Source organism: Carettochelys insculpta, chromosome 3 (assembly GCF_033958435.1).
Source record: "Carettochelys insculpta isolate YL-2023 chromosome 3, ASM3395843v1, whole genome shotgun sequence".
Lineage (NCBI taxonomy): Eukaryota > Metazoa > Chordata > Testudines > Carettochelyidae > Carettochelys > Carettochelys insculpta.
The window spans coordinates 192672284-192693193 of record NC_134139.1 but is presented as its reverse complement, the minus strand read 5'-3'; the positions used below and the strand labels follow the sequence as shown (position 1 = coordinate 192693193).

Sequence of the window (20910 nt, the reverse complement as noted above, 5' to 3'; positions counted from 1 at the left end):
GGAAACCCTGTTTGTCAACAGAACTCTGCCCTGGAACATCCAGACTGGCTTTCGGTCGACAGATCTCTGTCAACAGAGGTATTCCGCCTCATGGGAAGTTGGTTAAGACTGTTAACAAAAGTGCCGTGTTCCGTCAATTTATTGTCAACAGAACGCCTTGGGAATCTGGATGCTCCCCAGGTTTTGTTGACAAAATGCCAGCTTTGTTGACAAAACCCTCTAGTGTAGACACAGCCCCAAGGAACCAAAAGTACTTAACATTTTATGGAGGTCTCACCGCATCCTTGTGAATTAGAGGGATGAACTCTCTTTTAAAGGAAGCTGAGGCACAGTAGCTACACAGGAACCATGTAGCTTTGAGAATAGAACTTATATGTAACTTGCTGGCCTGGACACAGTATGCAGTCACTAGCGCTGTGGCTACTGAGAAAAGGTATTATAAATACATAAACTAACTGAACCATGTGGCTTAAGCCATGTTCTCCCTTTCACATACAGTATTTAGACAGGCAGCGCCCGATCAGCACTGACAGAATATCTGTTAGTAATTCCTGTGTCTCAGCAGGACAAAATCCCCCTTCCTTCCTGAAATCACGTTCCTGGATAATTCTACAATGCTGTGAGTGTATATGGAGAATGCCTCCCTGAATGATACTCTGCAGAGCAGGTTTGCAGCCATGTGATTAGACTGCTTCATCTTAATGCTTATAACAATGGTTATTGGAGGAAAAAAAATCCAATTTCTTTTAAAAATATGGAACTCTGAGTTTGTCTGGGTAAGTGATTCTCCCACTGTGTGAAGGAGAGTTACTGCTTAGTTTCTGTGTCGCATGCCAATATGTATCACATTAGACACCTACTAAGGTATTATAGATACGGAACATCAGTGCAGCTAGCCTTCTCAATGTCATTTCGCTTGCTTTTCTCCTCAGCTGAATAAGTCAATAAAAACTGAAATCTTTGCTTCAAGCCACCTAAGATGCAGAACAGAAATTTTAAAGCATCAAGTCTCCATCTGCGATAAAAGCAGCACTCTTATACCTCCAACTTTGGTACAAAGGATGGAGATGTTCTTGCAGCCCTTTTATACTGTCAGCTGTTCTTTACCTTATAAAATACACACATCATCATATTAGATGTGACCTGCTGTTCCACTGCAGCACACAGCTAAAACCCATGCTGTTCAGTGGCAGAGTATACAAGCCTCCAGTAGCATGTGGTCAATTGAAGTCTCACTTTACAGTTTACATGCCTCACCCATGGTTTCCTCAGATAGCGAGTATTCTGTGAAGCAATTATTCTCCTCCACTGAAGGAGTCACAGCTATTAAAACAACCACATTACAATCACGGCTCTCACACTTGTTTCCTTCATTTCAAATTACATTCTTTTTTTTAATGCTCCATTTCATAAAACCTGATCCCTTCAGTTTGGATCAGGGACTACGTAACTGCACACTTGCAATATTGAAGCTGCATTTCCATACTCTGTACCACAGTCAGGATTTATAATACCCTAAATGGATTGTGTGAGCAGCTTCCCTACCCCCCCATGAAAAAACATTCAAACGTATTTCAGGGGAAGCAACAAAGACTGAGACCATCTGAAAAGACCAGTGTCATTCATGCTCTCAGCCCACTTACAACAGCTTTTCATATTGGGAGAAGGAGACAGATTCAGATGCCTAAGGGGAAAAAAATATGATTCTGGATGAAAGACAGAGTAAGGGGAAGGGGCAATCCAGAAACTAATGATGTCAGATTTCAGACTTTATACAAACAGACACGTGATAATTTTATTAATAAATTATAATTTGCTCTCACAAAAAACACGCTTTCTCTTATCGTCAAGTAACAGGCACAATGCTTTGTTTCAGAAATAGCAGGAGGAACTTCACAATATCTTTACTTCAGTAAACAGCCCAAGACCATCCTGCAAACATCAGAGGAAGGTTTTTTTACTTTTATATCAAATATGTTATGCTGCAACATGCCCAGCAAATTTAGCCTGTGATATTACCATGACAGAAAATAAATTAATTTCTCTGTATTGTAGTAATGTCAATTCCTCTTATTAGCAAGTTTTCCTTCCTCTTAACTATACCTTCTTATCCCTATTTAACATGCTCCTTCAAACTCCTGGTTGCACCTTGAGCTGCTGGTTTCATCTTGAGCCAAGGTACTGCCTCATGAAGCTCCACCTACCTTGGCCAGAGTAGTAGTTTTTAGAGCACTGCAGCAGTGACTCTGCCCTTTCCTCCTTCCCAGCCCACCACTGGGGCAGTCAGCAAAGCAGGAAGGAGCAGATATCTTTGGCTACATCTATACTACGAGATAAATTTGATTTAAGGCAGTTAACTCGATTGTACCAAGTGACTGTCTTCACTGCAAATACCATTAGCTTGATTTAGGGAGCACTAATATCAATATTATATTAGCATTGGAACTGGGTGGGTTTAGCTTCAAGTTCAAATTTAACAGTTCAGATGAAGGCTAGTGTGGAAGTGCCATGTCTTTGAATCAAATTCGCTAGCCTCCAGAGACTGACTAGTGTTTCTGCATGGGGCTCCCAGCTCTCTGCCACTCATAGGATCCAGGAAATTGACCATTGCAGTAGCCCTGGTCAGTTTCCTGGCTCCTGCAGGTGGTGGGGAGCTGGGAAACCGACAGCACAGCACTACTGCACATAGCTCCCAGCTCCCAGCCACTTGCAGGAGCCGGGAAACTGACCAGTGCAGCACCTGGCTCCCAGCTCCTGCGAGCCAGGCACAGCAGCATGGGTCAGTTTTCCAGCGCCTCCAAACTGCAGGGACCTGGGAACCAGGCAGCAGGGTGAGTGCTGCCAGCAGTGGGGAGCAGCAGGGCCCGGGGGAGGCCACAGAACGCAGGGCAGAGGGAATTGTGGGATAGGTACCAGCAATGCACTGCTACAACAGTTGATGTCTGGCCACTCTAGTGTGGCAGCACTAACTCAACTTTGTGTGTACTTTGTGGGAAGTGAGGATACTCAAACTCGAATTCATAAAAACCAGAGTCATAAAACCGAATCCATCTGGGAGTGTATTCGTAGCCTTCCTCTCTCCCTGATGACAGCTTCATCAGCTGACACACCCCTGTTCAAGCCAAGCTTGGCACAACACCCATACTGGTTTGTCTCCTGGATGGTGGATCACCAATGTTCTCCCAAAACAACCGGAAATAACTGAATGGTTAAATTTCAGAGCTACTTTTTAAATAAATAATTGAACACTACAAGTAGAATTCAATTACTGAGGAAAATCTTTTTCACAATTCTGACTTATTTTTTAAAAAGACATTTTATATTTATATGTGGATTATGATATTTTATCTTTAATGTGTTGCCAGTAAATGTTTTCCATTTTACCTCTCACTGTTCTAGAGTGAACATTCTAATGATGTGTGGGCGCACACAGACACACACTCCCAACAGATAAACACATCCAAGATCAAGCCCTTTTTAAAACACATATTAGAAAGCTGCACACTGGTTGTTTAAGAATATTCTAGGTCACAGGAATGTAGTGCGTTTCCATGTGCATGTGTGTAGGGTATTATAGACAGGTCTGGTATTAACACTGCTCGAGTCTTCCCATTATAAGACCAAGTTTTCAGTTAGTTAAATAGTGTCAAAAACTTTAACAGATTGGCTGAAATTTTCCACACTGAGTATCCGCCTCAGGAGTATTTTGGCCAAAAGAATTCATCCATTTCCAAGACTCAGAGCCAGGAAAAATAGATTGTTTTGTCTATTTTAACTTCTAGTGAGTTTCTGAGAAGCTCCAGTGCCCCATGCTTTGGAGCCAGGAGCTTGAATTTTGGTAGAGCGGTGGGGATGCTCCAACCTGAGGTGCTGAGGGAGGAAGAGGACGGCAAAGACTTTCCCTGCAATTCCATTCCTGGCTGTTGCAGCCTCATTGCCAGGTCAGCATCCAGGCACGAGAGCTAAGGCCTAGTCCACACTACCACAGGCCATCAAACTAAGCAACTTCAGCTGCATGAATAACAGTTTAAGTCAACATACTTAGATCTGTTTACTGCTGTATCTTTGCTGTTGTAAATCAACAGCTGATGCTCTTCTGTTGACTCCATCCACGCTTCTTGTTCTGATGGAGTACCAGAGTCAATGGGAGAGCACTTGGAGGTCGATTTGTAGTACCTAGACATGATAAATCAACACCTGCTGGATTGATCTCTGTCTGTTGATCCATCAGGAAGTGAAAACAAACTGTAAGAGCAAGAAGCCTGTCTCTTATTCTCTCCACAACCCTCTGCTGACATCGAGGCAGAATGGAAGAAGAAGCTGTGTAATTCAAATGCAAAGGAGGAAAGGAGCTAGACCTGGGTAGTGGCAGGCAACAAGGACCTAGCATGGGGAGCAGTGTTCCCTATAAGCTGTGCACTTTTGTGAAGCTGCTCAGATGAAATTCAAATGCTGCCCAGCTGATTAGCAGACCACCCCTAGCTTGGGTCTTTGTTTTTTACTTGTGGTGCATATTCACACATGCCTCAGTGTACATGAAAATGCACTCTGCACATGAATGGCAAATATTAGAGGGAACATTGCTGGGGAGGGGGCTGACAGGTGGCAGGGGAGGAGACTAGGAAAGAGACTGTGAGAAGGAATTAGAGTGAGGACACACACAGGATGAGGAGCCATAGGATAGAGCCTAGTGCTGTGGAAGTACATGGGATATGAGCATAAGAGTGACTGGAAATCTGGACTGAGGTGGGAGAGAGATCAGATGAGGAATGGTGTGGGGGGGGAATGAGGAGTGGCTAAACAAGAAGACTGGGGACAAGTAATACAGGTGGAGAGATCTGAAAATAGCTGGACAAAAAGATGGAGTCTGGGAAGGGAGAAAGAAAGTCTGGGACTGGAATAAGTAACCTGAAGAAAAGAGAAAGGGACTGTATAGGTGAAGAGAATAGCACTAAAACAAGGAGAGAAGGTGGGAAAGATACAGAAGTAGGTAGGGACTGGTTAGGACCAAAGACATAGAAGGGGTCAGTGTGTGGGCAGAATGTGTTTCTATTGCTGGTACACACCCACACATGCCTCAGTGTATACAAAATTTATTCCATCCATGGATGGAAAAAATTAGAAGGAACACTGGAATCCAAAATTCCAGATTCCCATCACTCCTCAGCTATCAGCAGGTGGCTGTGAACCCCTCCAGCAAATCTCACCTTGCTCAAGTGCTGGTTCACACAGGAGATTACAATTAATAATTGCTATTACTTACTCCTTTAGCTCAAGTAGCTGAGGTCTGTGCAGTGTACATTAGGGCTGGTCTACACTTTTGGGAAGATCGACCCAGTTAGGGTCGATCTTACAGAGTTTGATTTTGCGCTTCTGGTAAACACACACTAAATCGATCTGTCTGAGGTCAGCAGTCAACCCCTGTACTCCTCACTATCTCTCCCTCACTGAGGGCAGACCTTAAAATTGACTATAGATAAATCGATTCTAGCTACACAATTGCCATAGCTAGAATTGTGCATATGCAGTTGACTTTAAGATGCAGTGTAGACCAAGCCTAAGGCTTCCAAATGTGCAGATGATTGATGAGGGATGCCACATGATGGAAATTCTGGTTTTTTCAGTTTTTGTTTAAATATTTAGGTAATCCTAATTCAGGTGTTCCTTTCCTTTCAAGTGCTTACCTTTGAAACGTCAAACTCTCTTAGACAAAGAGTTAATGGGCACAAAACAGACCTAAAAACACTCCTGATCCACAAACTGGTCAGCCAGCATTTTAATGGAGTGGGCCATTCTGTTAGGGTGCGTCTACACTAGCTGGCTACTTCGAAGTAGCTGGCACAACGTTGAAATAGTACGCATCACGTCTACACATGCTGTGAGCTATTTCGACGTTGAAATTGACGTTAGGCGGAGAGATGTCGAAATCGCTATTCCTATCCGAAGATGGGAATAGCGCCCTACTTCGACGTTCAACGTTGAAATAGGGCGTGTGTAGACGATCCACTTCCTGATCCACGTCGAAATAGCGGGGTCCTCCATGGCGGCCATCAGCTGAGGGGTTGAGAGACGCTCTGTCCATCCCCTGCGGGGCTCTATGGTCACCGCGTGCAGCAGCCCTTAGCCCAGGGCTTCTGGCTGCTGCTGCTGCAGCTGGGGGTCCATGCTGCGTGCACGGGGTCTGCAGCCGGTTGTTGGCTCTGTGGATCTCGTGCTGTGCAGGGTGAGTGTGTCTGGGAGGGGCCCTTTAAGGGAGTGGCTTGGGGCTTTGTTGGCCCCTTATTTCAACGGGGAGTGCCTGTGTGTGTGTGGACACTCCACATTTCCTTCCAGGGCGGCTCCTTTCGATGTTCTCTGTCGCTACTTTGACGTTGAACATCAATGGCCCCAGCCCTGTAGGATGTGTAGAAGATATGCGTCAAAGTAGCCTATTTCAATGTTCTTCTGTCAAAATAGGCTACTTCGACGTAGTGTGCTAGTGTAGACGTAGCCTTAATGACTTAAGAGTTTGAGTCTTACTGAAGACGAACTTTCTCAACAGTCTTGAAAGAGAGGCTGCTGAACTCTCTTTTATATTCAAATTCGACACATTAACATGTGGTTTGAACTGGGATGGGAATTTTCTGGGTCATTATAGGGGCTCATTTGCATACTTGGCTTAATCTAATTCTTGACCTCCCCCCAGCTTCTGCCCCTCTACTTTCTGATTTGCTCACCTTGATAATTTTTTTCTGATTTGTCCACCTTAATTACTATTTTTGGTTCTCTGTGCCTTAAATATTGAGTGTGTTCTGGTATGGCTATGGTCTGAAGAAGTGGGTCTGTCCCACGAAAGCTCACCCATTATATTATTTTGTTAGTCTTTAAAGTACTACTTGGCTGCTTTTTTTTTTTAATAATGTCCATTTAACATATTTTTGTATGTAATATGTGAGAAAGTGTGTGCACAGTCGTGTATAAATTGAAATGTAAAATTTGGCTACGCAGTTTATAGCCTCTTATTGTAAACACATAATGCAGGACCTGACTCTGAAGTCCTAGTACAGTAGATTCACAACATTTGCGAGAGTTTGGTGCTGAGAACCCTTGCGAATGTTTAATTTTTGTGAATGCTGACTTCCTGCTGGGGGCTCAGAAGGAAACTCCCTGGGCCCACTGCAAGTCCCCACCCTGAGGTCCCAGGTCCCAGAGCTGCCCCCAGCATTGCTCTCTCCCCGCAGGTGCAGGCGGCCGAGGGAGTGGAACTCGGCAGGCTCCTGGGCTCTGGTGCTGTGGGCGGCTCTGGGCAGCAGCAGGGGGAAGCAGAGCCCACAGGCAGGGCCATGGGGAGCCGGTCAATGGCCGAGCTGTGCCCTTGCCTGGAGGCAGGGCTGGGCGCCCCACTCTATATAGGCCAGGCCAGACTGACACAAGTAAAATGGCCACCAGTATGGCACAGGGCACGTTAGCGCCACCAGAGCTGCCATGGCTACTGCAGTGGGACCCTCACCTGGCTTCCTTCATGTCCAACTTCCACTACAGGTATCGTGGCCCCATGTCCCAGCATTGCCCCCACCCTGCTCTGCTTCATGCAGTGTCCCCAGCCTAGAGTGTATGTGTGTGTGCGGGGAGATCATCTGCTTCCACCCCACTGACCCATCAGTGACTCCACTTGGGTCTCTGCAGTGGTAACTGTGGCCAGCAGGCTGGGAGAAGAGCTGATCAGAAGCTCGCTCTGCCCTGCCAAGCCTAGCACAGGAAAGTGAAACTGACTCTCCTGTCTGCTCCAAATAATTGAATTCAAGATTGTTAAATTCGCGAATGTTGCGACCTTCCTGTACCAGCATTCCACTCCCTACTCTCAGTCATGCAAATAGGACTACTCATGGTAGTGTTTGAAGAAACAGTATTTATCCTCTCCCACGTCTTATGTTGTAACACAGCAGTTCACTTGCATCTGCTCAGGTACAGATTTAGTCTGTCACTCAAAGATAAAACAGGGTCCAAATTGTGTTTGTTCAGTGACAAGAGGTCAGGAAGGAAAAAGCTGAAATGATTTTATAGGTGGACTCACTGTCATAAACACAAACTGTTTTATAGGTTGTAAGAAATAAATAATTGTACTCTTACCTTGTGGTTTCCAGAGTCTGTGTCAAATTCAATCTCTGGCAATACAGTAAGTAAACTGCAGGACAGCAAACCTTTACATTTAGCAGGAGGTTTCTGGAAAACCAGACTACCTAGAAAGAGTTGAAGAAGATAAAAAAGGCTGTTTTCTATCTGAGAAATGAAATAATCTATATTTAATAAGAGGAGCCCGCCAATGAGCACAACACAAGTGAAAAACAGCCCCACCACTGGAAAAGTTAAATGTCACCATGATTTGGCATGAAGAACTTTAATCTCTCAGAGGTGACAAAGATCTGCATGAAGTGTGGAGAGCCACATTGCTGGTGGATTCTAAGGGCTTACAAAGAGTAGCCAATACCCAAGGTAACATGGTGTTAACCCTCCCACCAAGATGGACTAAAACCGAAAGTGTGGTGGCAATTTTCTCTTCAATACACTACTACAAAAGAGAGAGCACAAACACACACAAGACAAAGTGGACCAAGGCAATTTATACACTATACAACATCATCCAAGTTTTTGTTAGTAGAGTATTCCCATGCAGTGAAACTAATCCCAAAAGTTCAAGAGATAGATATATATACATATACATAATATATATATATATACACACACATATATATATATATAGTTAATGCCCAGTGTGAAGTATAAATTCATTATAATAGAGCTGCTTTACACTTTATGTTCCCCCTTTCGGGTGTAACACATGTGAAAGTAATCTTCATGACAAGAAGTGCCATGTACCCCTGAAAGAATGAACTGCTGCCATTATCTGGGAATCAATACAATTACTTTAACTGAATATATATTGATTTCACATTTTTACCTAGGGTTTCAGGCTGTATGGGAAGTTTTACAACAAGAGAAGATATTTGCACAGGTAAATGAGTTGCTATAAATTAATTCCCAGTTTGCAACTAGCTTCCTTTGAATATAGCTTCCCTTTCCTCCACATTACTTCAGGTTAGGCTTTTCCCCCACCTACTTTATACTGATAGACACACAGCTTACATTTTATATGCATTCTGAGTCAGTATAAAATGATTCAGGAGCCAACTACAATCTGCACCACAGTCATTGTGCTCCACCTTGTGAGATGTGAGTACCATTCCCCACTGAGTATTACTATCAACTATTTTACTACTGCAGCACCCAGAAGCCTCCAAACACAATCTGTGCAAACATACATTAAGTGACAATCTCCGAAGAGTTTACAATCCAAATAGCTATGCTGCAGGGTGTGAAGGGGAAAACGAAACAGACAGGTAAATCGACTTACCCAGGGTCACACAGTAAATAAGTGGCACAGTAGAGAACTGCACTAGGCCTCCCAAATTCTATGCCTTAGCTACAGGGCCATGCAATATCTCCATTAAGGGAGTGTAATTAGAATGGCACACCATCTGATTATACTCTGCATAAGATAAGTATGTTGCAACACAAGGTTTTAAACGAGAGGATCGATTCTAAGGACTCTCCGAACCCATGACATGACGTGCGATTAGAGAGAACAGCAATAAGAAAAGCAAAATGTTGGGAGAGATTGTTGCAGTAGTTTCCCATGCAAAGTCTCCACAAAGAATCAAAACACCCATTGTCTTAGTCAAATAGCCAAACAACTAAGGACCCATTTTACACCTGGCTCCATGCAGGCAGATTGGCTTTAACCCCATATGGAGCTAAACTGACTTCAGTGGTGCTCTAAGCACAGCCCATGTAGACAGGCAGACAGAGGCAGTCTAATGAATGGTTTCCCAAACTGGGGGGGGGCATGAAGAAATTCTGGGGGGCAAGGTGACTCAGTCCCTTCCCCACAGCCCACGTCATCCCAAGAAAGAGCCAGCCTTTGCTTCCAGCTCTCAGCCCCTGCCATTTTATGTGGGCAACCCGGAGCAGCTGCTATAAAAAGCAGACAGCCAGTGAAGACCCATGTGGAGCTAGCTGCCTCCAGCAAAGGTGAGTGAGTGTGGGTTGGAAGGGAACAGGAGGAGGATGGGGTTGGACGGGGAGCTGGGGGTGCCTGGGTCCGGGGAGGGGGGGTGGGATAAGAGTGGGGGGCTGGTGATGCCCATCTTTGGATAAGGAAAGGGGAGGGGCTCGGGCAGGTGGTTCATGTCTCACAGGGCTCAGGCAGCTTAGGCCGGTGGGCGGGTAGCTGGCCCTGGCAGCGCAGTGCTTGGGTGGGCAGCTCAGACAGCTAGTCTGTGGCTCGTGGAGTTTGGGCAGCTGGCGGGCAGGTGGGTGCATGGCCCAGGTAGCTGGCGGGCAGGAGAGCAGCTGGCCCTGGCTGCTGATAGACTGGTGGCTGGTTGGCCCAGCAGCTGGTGGTTGTGGGGGAGGCTGGCCCTGGCAGTGCGTGGCTTGGTCAGCTCAGGGAGGCAACTCTAGCAGCACAGGGCTCAGGTGGGTGGGCAGCTGGCACATGCAGCTCTGGCAGGTGGCACGGGGATCAGGCAGGTGGGCAGCTGGGGCTGCACCAGGAACCCGCAAGGGTCCAAGAAAAATTAATTGTACTTATTTTTAATTTTAAATAACCTTTTCATGCCAAGTTTGTGTGTGTGTTAAATTACAAACTGACTTTTTGTGAAAGCAGGGTTGGATGACCTTAAAGAAGAGGTGGGGGGTGTGAGGGTTCTCAAAAGTCAAAAGCGGGACATGGTGCCGACAAGTTTGGGAAGCACTGGTCTAATGGGAAGCGGGGGGCGGGGGAGGAACGCTGTAATCCTTCATGGAAATGGTGTATAAAAGAAGGGCTTATGCACAAACCCTTGCTTGCTCACCACTTCTACCACCCGCTGTCCCGAAGAGAAAGCAAACCAGTTATCCCGGCAACACAAAAGCAGGATTAGAGGGTGTGTTTGCTGGTAGGTATGTAAATGGCAGCAAGATTAATCTTGAAAAGAGCTTTTAAAAAGTTTTTTTTAATTTGATCTTATCAGACATAGTTATGGTTCAACTGTAGATCATATTAAGGACAAAATAACAGCAGATTCAGCATAAAATTCTAAGCCACTAGAACAAAATGAATGTCCTGTATGAGCCAAATTATAGAGGAGAGTACTTTTTTTAAAAAAAAACTCACTGTCCCATAGTTATCACTTCCTCTTTAATGTTATTTTTTCAGACCTCACAATCTTAAGACTCTAGCTAGATGGGCCACTGTTCGGCACCACAGACAATGAGCAACTTTGTGTGAGAGATTAAAGTGTAGTTTAGCATTCAAATACCCTGTTACTTTGTGTGTCATGGGCTGATATCATCTCCAAGTTTTGGAGCACACAAACCTCAGCATGTAAGTCAACTGTGAGACTGGAAGTGAGTCTAAAGATGCTTAATGCCAGGTAAAAAACAAGCAGTCCTGTAGCACCTTAAAGACTAACCGATTTATTTATTAGGTAATGAATTTTTGTGGGTAAGAGCCTGTTCCTCAGATGTGTCCAAATCTGAGGAAATGAGCCTTTATCCAGCAAAGTTCCTTATCTAATGAATAAATTGGTTAGTCTTCAAGATGCTACAGGACTTCTTGTTATTTGTGAAGCTACCGACTAACAAGGCTATCCTCTGACGCTGCTTCTACACCCTCACTCTCCTGTCGGAGGTGCCATGGTAATGAGGCAATTTGAAGCAGACTAATGAAGCGCTAACTTGCATATTCAGTGCCTCATTAGCATAATGGCAGCTGTATGAAATTTAAAAGTGCAGACTTCGAATTGTGGATTGGCAGTGTAGATGGGGACAGCTTCGAAATAAGCGCCCCACTTCCACATTCCCTTACTCCCACAGAACTAGATTGGAGTCTATTAATCATGCTGAATAATGTGCACTGCAGACAAAAATGGAACTCTACCCTTCCTAAAGGACGCCATGGCTTTTCTTAAAAAAAGTCGTCATGGTCCAGAATTACGTCTGACTATAGAATTTGTATTCCTGCATAGATGATCACTTCTTAAAAAGTAATACTCACGGGGAGTTCGTAAGATCTTGGCAAACGTTTCTGACAAAACAAAGATAAACTCAAAACAGAAGGATTGCTCATAAAATGCTACATCAACAACTCTTTTGACAGGCATCTGGATCATGCTGCCTTTCCAATGGAAAAAACAAAGATGTCACTTCTAAGTTTCAGTGGAAACAGTGAAATATGCTATTAAAAATATCCAATCACAAAGCTATTTTGCATAGACTGACATAAAGAGTAACTATTACAACAAAGTTTGCCAGAATTTTTTGCAAGCAAATCAGTTACTGAGAAAAATAAAGGGAGAGAGGGCATTTTTCTAGAGGCTGTGCACAAAATCAATATTAGACAAGGACCACAGACTACTTCTGGGTACCCAGCTCAATAAGAAAAGCAGATGGGCCATTACACAAGTAGAACTCTAATACATTTGTCTATGTGTGCATTCTTGCATTGGAGATGAGGCCTGACGTTAGGCTTATATGAGGCTGCCCCAAAAGCATAAGATGTGATTACCCTTCACTTACCTTGGACCACACTGAACCATGGTTAAAAGTCATTATGTTATCCAGACACAGTTTATTTCTAGCAGCAAATACCTACTGATAATTGTCATGATGCATAGTAGCGCTTGTTTGTTCCAACTTCTCAAAAGCCCCAAAAATTTTGAGTGAAAATTGATGTTGTGGTATATGGAGGTCACAGACAGGATATTCAAAGGCAAAAAGTGAGACACTGGAAAGCCTATCTCTATGAACATGCAATATTGAGCAAAATCGTTCACCTTGACAATAAAGTTCCTTTGATGTTGGACACCCGCAGCTTCCTATACTAGCTGGATGTCCTTAAATATTCACAGCCAACTTTTCATGCTTCGTTAGGATTACTGGCGTTCCTCAGGATTTGGCGAGGGGCTCTGAGACACACAGTACATTCCGCGCTCTCTTGTCCCTGAACTGAAACAGTGATTGCTGAATCTTAACGAAAATTGTCCTTCTCGTCAAAATGGTTGTTAGGCATTGAAATTACAGATGTCAGCAATAAGAACAAAGACTTTTAAAGTCTATTTCCCCCATCTGTTGCTCAGTTCTCAGCCTGTGTCTCCTGAAAACTTTTACTGGTATTCCAGGACAGAAAAGACCTAAAACATCCACTGTAAAAGAATAAACAACTTTTGGTTTTGCTGTAGGTGTCATTCAACTGAGCAAAGGCTGATACACCATGAAAACAGATATGCTCAATTTAAAGTAATAAAAATGAAAAGTGACTTAGGCTATATAAACACAGGGTCTATGGCCTTTTCATGTGGTGCTGAGGAAGCACTATACACCTGTATCTTTCACCACTATTATGTGGTCCTCACAGTCAACTTATATTTTGTGGGCTTGTTCTGCTTTCACTGGATTTTAAAAACTGAAGTCTAAATGAAAACAAACACCAAAAGTGTGTGGTTTCACATGAACTGTGGCATTTCTTCTATGGGTATTAGGGTCAATAGGCTATTTACTAAATTTTCGCCAAGGTATTATTGCAATTCAGATGGAAAGTTGCAGAGGAATTACTCCCCTCCCCAAAAACAAAATCAGCTATTTATTATTTGGGTTACAGTAGTGCCTACAATAGCCCAACTAATTCTGGAGACCCATCGTGCCAGGTGCAGTACAGATACATAAAAGAGACAAACAAAACAAAAAGCAGTCAAGTAGCACTTTAAAGACTAGCAAAATTAAAGTGCTACTTGACTGCTTTTTGTTTTGATCGTGTATAGACTAGCACGGCTTCCTCTCTGTTACTATAAAAGAGACAGTCAATTTTCCAAAGAGCATGAAGCAGGGTAGCAGGAAAGAAAGTACTATTACTGGTGGGGAACTGAGTTAGGAACAGACTGACGTTACTTGCCCATCTGCACACAAGGGGCCAGTAAGAATATTGCCCAGTCACGTAGTTGCAATCCAGTGTTTGAACCAAAAGAACATAGGAGTAGCCAGGTGGCTCCACAGGCTGCCCCGCGCCCCAAGGATCAACTCTGCAGCTGCGAATCACCTGCCCGTATCCCTTCCTCAGAGCCACAGAGGGGACGTGCTGCTGCTTCCAGGAGCTGCTTGAGGCAAGCATCACTGGGAGCCTACACTCCTGATCCCTTCCTAGGCCCGATCCCCACCCTGGCCTCAGCCTGATCCCCTTTCCTGCCCTCCGAACCACTCAGTCCCAGCCTGGAGCATCCTCCTATACCCTAAGTCCCTCATTCCCAGATTCACCCCAGAGTCAGCACCACCAGCCAGAGCCCTCACACACAGCCTACACCCCTAGCCCAGTCTGGAACCCCCTCCTGTACCCTGAACCTATGGCCCCCACCCAGAACCTGCACCCCAAGCCAGAGCACATACCTTCTCCCACAAACTAACCCCCTGCCTCTGTTTGGAGCCCCCCTACTACACGCCAACCCTCTGGGCTTCACCCCCAGTCCAGAGTCCCCTTCTACACTCAAGCCTCTCATTACTGGCCCCATCTCACAGCTGGCTCCCAATCAAAGCCCTCATCCCCTCCCACACTCCTGCCACTGAGCCAGTTAGTGAAGCTGGGGAACAACAGAGAGAAGGGAGATGGAGTGAGCAGGGGGCTGGCCTCAGAGAAGGGGTGGGGCAAGATGTTCAGTTGTGTAAGTAGAAAGTTGGCAACCCTGTTATAGGGTGACTTCATGCCATATTAGTATATTTCTATATGAAGGATCCCTGATCAACTGCACATTCAGCCCAAGTCATCTGCTAAAAATTACCCTCTTATGAGTTACATAAATACATAATACATCTACATTAACCTGTGTGCCACTGAAGCAGCCTTTCCAGCAATTTGGTCTACTTTATCCACAAAGTAGACTCTTACAACCGTTTGTGCGAGTGAGTACACATTTTAAATCATGATGAGAGACTCCAATTTTCACATCTTTGTGGAGCTAGTGTCAAATTTATTTGTAATGGGATCATCTATTATCTGTCAGTACTGAGCAAACCAGGTGAGAAAATAATGGTTAGTAGTACAGTACATTAAGTGGTCTATCTGGAATCCTGGCCTGACAAAAAGGGGCACAATGTTAATGGCATTGTTAAAAATAAGGTTTGTGTTTGTTTGTTATTTAATACAACCTGCCTGAAGTTAATAATTACTTCCATATGAGATGAGAGGTTGAGAAACCTAGTTCTAACCCTCTTTCACCCCATTTTAAAAGACAGAAAATCTATTCCAGTTACTAAGGGCACATTCGTTCCAAGTAGCTCTACTGATGGCAAAGATGAGATCAACACCAGAAAGAAGATAAACATGAAAAGAGGAAGGTAGGGAGGAGTGATATTCCATGTAATCACACATGTAAGGGGTGCAGTCAGGGCACTGGACTAGGTGCCAGGAATGCCTGAGTTCTGATTCTGCTTTGGGGCTTCTAGGCAAGCATGCAAGTGCCCTCATGAGCTACCGAAAAAATGACTCACAGAGTTGCCTCCGGAGTGAAGCTGGGAAGAGAGAGTTGTCAATTTACGTTCATGAGGGAAACCCAGTTGAAAAGGATCATTGCTGCAAGCCAAGCGTAGGTTGAGGTCAGTCTCCAACATTACACAGCCCATTATTAGCCCTTTGCTTTCCTCAGGAAAGCTGCTCCCACTCACCCAGTGGTCAGCCCATGAACTGGCTCAGAACAAAATCCCATGAATGGCTGTCTAGAGGTCTCTCCTTCCCTCAAGGAAACTGGCAGAGTCTGGCCCACTCCGCAATTATCCAGACACTCTAGAGTGATCTCTTCCTACCCCAGGAATCCCTAGAGTAGTATCCAACTGCAAATCAGCAGGCACAAATGGGGGGCTAGAAATGTAAGATGGGCATGGCTGCCTTCAGCATTCTCATGCCTAACCTAAATTACAGCACAGAACTCTGGCTTTGTACTTAAGAGCTGTCATTCAGTCTTTCTGAGGGCGGTTTCTTCTGAGCCTGGAAGGGCTGCATTCCACTTTGCAAGGCAGCCAACTCTCTACAACTTGTCTCCTCTCTTTTTCTCTCCTGCACGCAGAAGGTTGTTCATTCAAAAATGGATATTTCTGACAGGTGTTGAAGAAAGGAACTAACTGCAGTCCTGTTTGCAAGCCAAATTACTAACACCTTCCTCATCTGGCTCCCTGTGGGGTTTGTATATTCTGATCACTGTCTTCTTCAGTTTCTTCATTAACAATGTACAGAAAAAATACTAGGGAATGCTACGTTCATCCATATGTAAGCATGGTGCTGGGAGATCCTCCTTGCACTTAGTTTACTAGTGGTGGCCCAGTCAAGTATTTGAAGATACAGGATAAATTTCTCTAATCTGGAATGGTCTCATCCAGCAAACTCCATAATCCAGCATGAATTTAGATAGCTGGATGATCACTTACCATAGGCTTGGTCAAGTTTCCAATAGTCCCATAAAGTTTTTTTACAGACACCAGTCCTGGCTCTCAGTGTTCTGTGTTGTTATCTAGCTGTAATTTACCCCAAAATGATTTTTAAGAGCCCAGTAAGCAGCAGAAGTGTTGGTAATGTGCTAGACAATACTGACCTCCTGTCATGTGGGAAATTCTGTCTATCTCTGCTGGCAGGCCTGGCCAATGTCATGAAGAAATGTTCAGCAGAATCAAGGTATAAACTTTCCCTGACACAAATGAAGACTGAGAGATTTACAGCAGCATCCAGCTTTATTTTGCAGGTTAAAATGAACATCACCCATTGTTAAAGAAATCATGCAGCAGTAATGGAAAACTTTACACAGAAGTTCTACTCATAGCAAAAGTGTCACTTCAACAGAACCTTTTTTCCTCCAGTAGGTAATATGCAAATTATATGTGTTGACCTCTTCTTAATTTAGAATTCTTCTGTCATAAACCAATTATCAACATTTGACACAAGCAGCACTTGCAAGTTTGAAAAGCAATTAAAATCTAGGAACTGTCTCTCAAAATAAAAATCACCATTCGCAGAAGTAGCATTGCAGGAAGGTTGCTCCGTGCAACCCATCCTTATAATTCCGGCTCTATCAATCAAGCCAGGCCTCACTGAACAGCACAGCTCAGGCAGACAACAGCAATGTTTATGAGGTGCAGCTGGTGGTACTTACTGTTAACAGCAAAAGCAGCACCAGTTAAATTAACATTCTTCATTCTTTCATTGCTCATTACAGTTTGACAGACATACCCGCAGTCCACGTAAATGACTTGGAGTGAGACGGCTGTCTAACATTCTGCCATGAAAGAGGACCACCTAATGGGAGCAACCACTGTAATTAAAACTCTGGAACTGAGAATTAAACTAGTTAAAGGAGGCAGTGCTGGGGATTGTGACCTACTTTGAGTTTTATTAAAGGGATCATGAGATTCTATACCTCTGCTCGGGCCATTTTTTTTTTTTTAAATCTACCTTTGAGGTATTTAGCCAATGGATGATAGACGAATATCATTTTGACCCAGAAATTATTTGCACAGTTGAAGGCGTGGAAGAGCAGTGTGGATGGCAAAAAGACAGAAATTACTTAAGTATTAACTAATCAGTTTCCCCAGGAGAACTCTTTTCCTAAATCTTATTTGCTCAACTTCACAAGATTTTCTTTGCTGGGGAAATCTAGTTAAACGAGTTTCACTTAAAAGTTACAGCAACACGTAATTTCTTGGATCTGGAAAAGTTAATGTAGTGAACTAAAGGCGGTATAGTTTAAGTCTCATAACTTGTGGATTCAGAGGTGGATGTAGCACAAAAAAAAAAAGGTGCTTAAAAAGTCTGAATCAGAATTACCACAGCAACTGCATCTATTAGGGGCCTAGCAGAAAAATGTATTAAGGAAAAATTTAATAAAATTTTTGGCAGCAAAAAACGCTCAATAATGCAAAAATTTCACATGTATGTTTAGCTACATTACACATAAAGAGGACAAAATAATGTTTGTACGCCTGGTTATTCTGAAGGTCTTTGCATTTTGCAGCTTCTGTAGCGTTGGTAGTAGTAGTAGTAAGCCTCTTCCACAACTACATCTTCAAGCATAGACATTGACAACCATTCACCAATGTCCCCAGTCCTGGGTGATCTTTTCCTGTTCTGACCAGGTGTATCCCATCTTTTTAGTGGCTGCCTTCAGGTCTCTACGCCAGGTGTTTCTTGGGTGCCCTCTTTTCCTTTCTCCTTGTGGGTTCCAACTTAAGGCTTGTCTTGTGATGTTGGTGGTTGGTTTCCAGAGGGTATGTCCAATCTTCAGCTATGTTTACATTGTGCCCTTAACTTGAAATAAGATATGCAAATTGTGTATCGTATTTCAAGTTAATTTTGAAATAAGCCATTTCAGCATTTGGCAAATGTCAAAATACTGTGCAATTTCGAGGCATCCCTTACTTCTCCTGAAACGAGGAGTAGAGGGATGCCGAAAGAGTGTGCCCAGTATTTTGAAGAATATTTTGAAATACCAGGCATGCTTCATGGATACAGAGTAGCTATTTTGGGATACCTCAGTAGTGTAAACCTAGCCTTCCTGATTTCTTCCATTCTGTAGAATTGTAAGAAGTAATTATCTTTAAGCCATTTTATGATCTGATGAGTACTGTGGCCTGGGGTCTTCAGTGAGGCTACATCTACACTGCAGTCCACTTTTGGAACCGGAAAGCAAATGAGTGAGATCAGAAATACAGATGAGATGTGGATTTACATATCTTGCAGCTCTTTCACATATTCTCACATGATCTTGCTTCCGGAAGAGCCTTTTCTGAAAGCAAAAACAGCCGTGTAGACAGGGTTCATTTGAAAACAAACCCCATTTTCAAAACAACCCATCTTCCGATTTTGTGTCCGGAAGAAGGTTGTATCGAAAACATGGCTGGTTTTGCTTCCGGAAAAGCCTCTTCTGGAAATGCAGGAATACATAAAGAAGGTGCAAGATATGTAAATATGCACCTCACCTGCATTTCTGATCTCACTCATTTGCATTCTGCTTCCAAAAGTGGACTGCAGTGTAGACCTAGCCTTAGTTAAAATGCAGCTAATGTGCATATTCACAAGGCTAATTTGCAGATCTGCAGCAGAAATCAAGCGGTGTAGACATAGTTCTGCCAGCAAAAACCCCCTTTGTCAGCAGTCCCTTATGCCTGGAAAACATTAGCTGCATGAATATGAAAATGAACCACCATTTTGCATTTTCAAGACTGCTTACTTGCATCAAACTATGGCATTAGGGCTCAGTGTAGACACAACCTCTGCGTAAATGTGGATTTTACATTTACTGTAGAAGAAATTGGTCTTGCTGATTAACCATCTTCACTAAGTGGAATGCAAATGAATGATATCAGAAATGGAGGTGGGGAGCAGATTTACATATCTTGCATTAGGGCTCAGCGTAGACACAGCCAGAGTGTTTTGCTGTTCTTCCTGTATGAACTTCCAAGCGTTGGGACTCTGTCCTGAAGATTCCACATCTTCTTGTGAAGGCTGAGTGAGCAAAACTCACTCTAGAGCCAGTTAGTGTTCATCCTGTTTTGTTCAGAAGTATCACTGCAAAGACCTTTTTCCTCACAGCTGAAGACCTGAAGGACCTAATTAGAATTTTGTACACTGATCTGAAGAGGGACAGCATGCTATGAATCTGCATGGTTTCCAGCTTGCTTCCACAGTGCAAGAGCTGCAAGTTGAAAGATGTGCAAGTTGACCAGTCAGGGTTTGGAGGCATAAGAAATCGACATTAGCCAGCACCCACTACACTTTTTTTTTCCACAGTTGCAAACTGAGACCCCAGTTCAGCAAAGCACTTAAACATTAACTTAAGTTCCACTGAATCCAGTTAGACTAAAACGTAGTTTTAAGTGCTTTGGGCCATGTCTACACTAGCCCCAAACTTCGAAATGGCCACGCAAATGGCCATTTCGAAGTTTACTAATGAAGCACTGAAATGTATACTCAGCACTTCATTAGCATGGGGGCAGCCGTGGCACTTCGAAATTGACACGCCTTGCCGCCGCATGGCTCGTCCCGACAGGGCTCCTTTCGAATAAGGGGACTTCAAAGTAGGCGGGGTCCTTTCAAAAAGGATCCCCGTCGGGACGAGCCGCGCGGTGGCGAGGCGCATCAATTTTGAAGTGCCGTGGCTGCCTGCATGCTAATGAAGCGCTGAATATGTATTTCAGTGCTTCATTAGTAAACTTCGAAATGGCCATTTGCTTGGCCATTTCAAAGTTTGGGGCTAGTGTAGACGTAGCCTTGCTGAATGTTTACTATTGATGAAAGGGCTGAGTTCAGAGAACACCACAAAGGAGAGACAGAATGGAAGAAAATATTTAGAAAACAATAAACATTGTCTTAAAAATAGCGAGACAAATATATAGTCAAGTGACGAGACATTATAGAAAGGAACACTGGAGCGGACAGGAAAGAAAAGAGGAAGACATTATTCAGCACATACACAGCTTTCTATACTCCCTCTCCACACAGACACTTTTGTCGCAGAAAAAACATCATTGCTTCCGGGCATAAGAGAGGTCGTAGCTGAGAATATTTTGAAGAAATTCATTCTCTGGATTGGTTTTATTTATATCTATCTGTATATCTATGTAGATATAGATAGCTCTATATAAAATAAAGGAAAATATGTCACATGTAAGTAGTGCAAGATAATGATGATGCGCCTCACTGCAAGAAAGACACATCATAAGGAAAACTGCTTATTGGGAGAAAATGATGTAGATATGGCTGAGTGAATCAGCTGGTTAATAACTTAAATAATTCACTTTGCAATGCATTATTCTTCAAGACTAGTCCTGTGCCTTCTAATGTGTGATTTGACAAGTAAATAC

General features: G+C 43.7%; 1 protein-coding gene across 3 annotated transcripts in view; it reads right to left on the bottom strand.

Moving 5' to 3' along the window:
* Positions 1-20910, bottom strand: part of KLHL29 (kelch like family member 29) — a 607456-nt gene that overhangs the window by 504847 nt on the left and 81699 nt on the right. For 2 of the 3 annotated variants that reach the window (XM_074991331.1, XM_074991329.1), the window contains exon 2: positions 8110-8219. The exons of the other annotated variant lie outside the window; for it this stretch is intronic. The gene's annotated coding sequence lies outside the window, so the exon portion shown is untranslated. The remainder of the gene's footprint in view (positions 1-8109; positions 8220-20910) is intronic. 3 annotated transcript variants of the gene reach the window in all.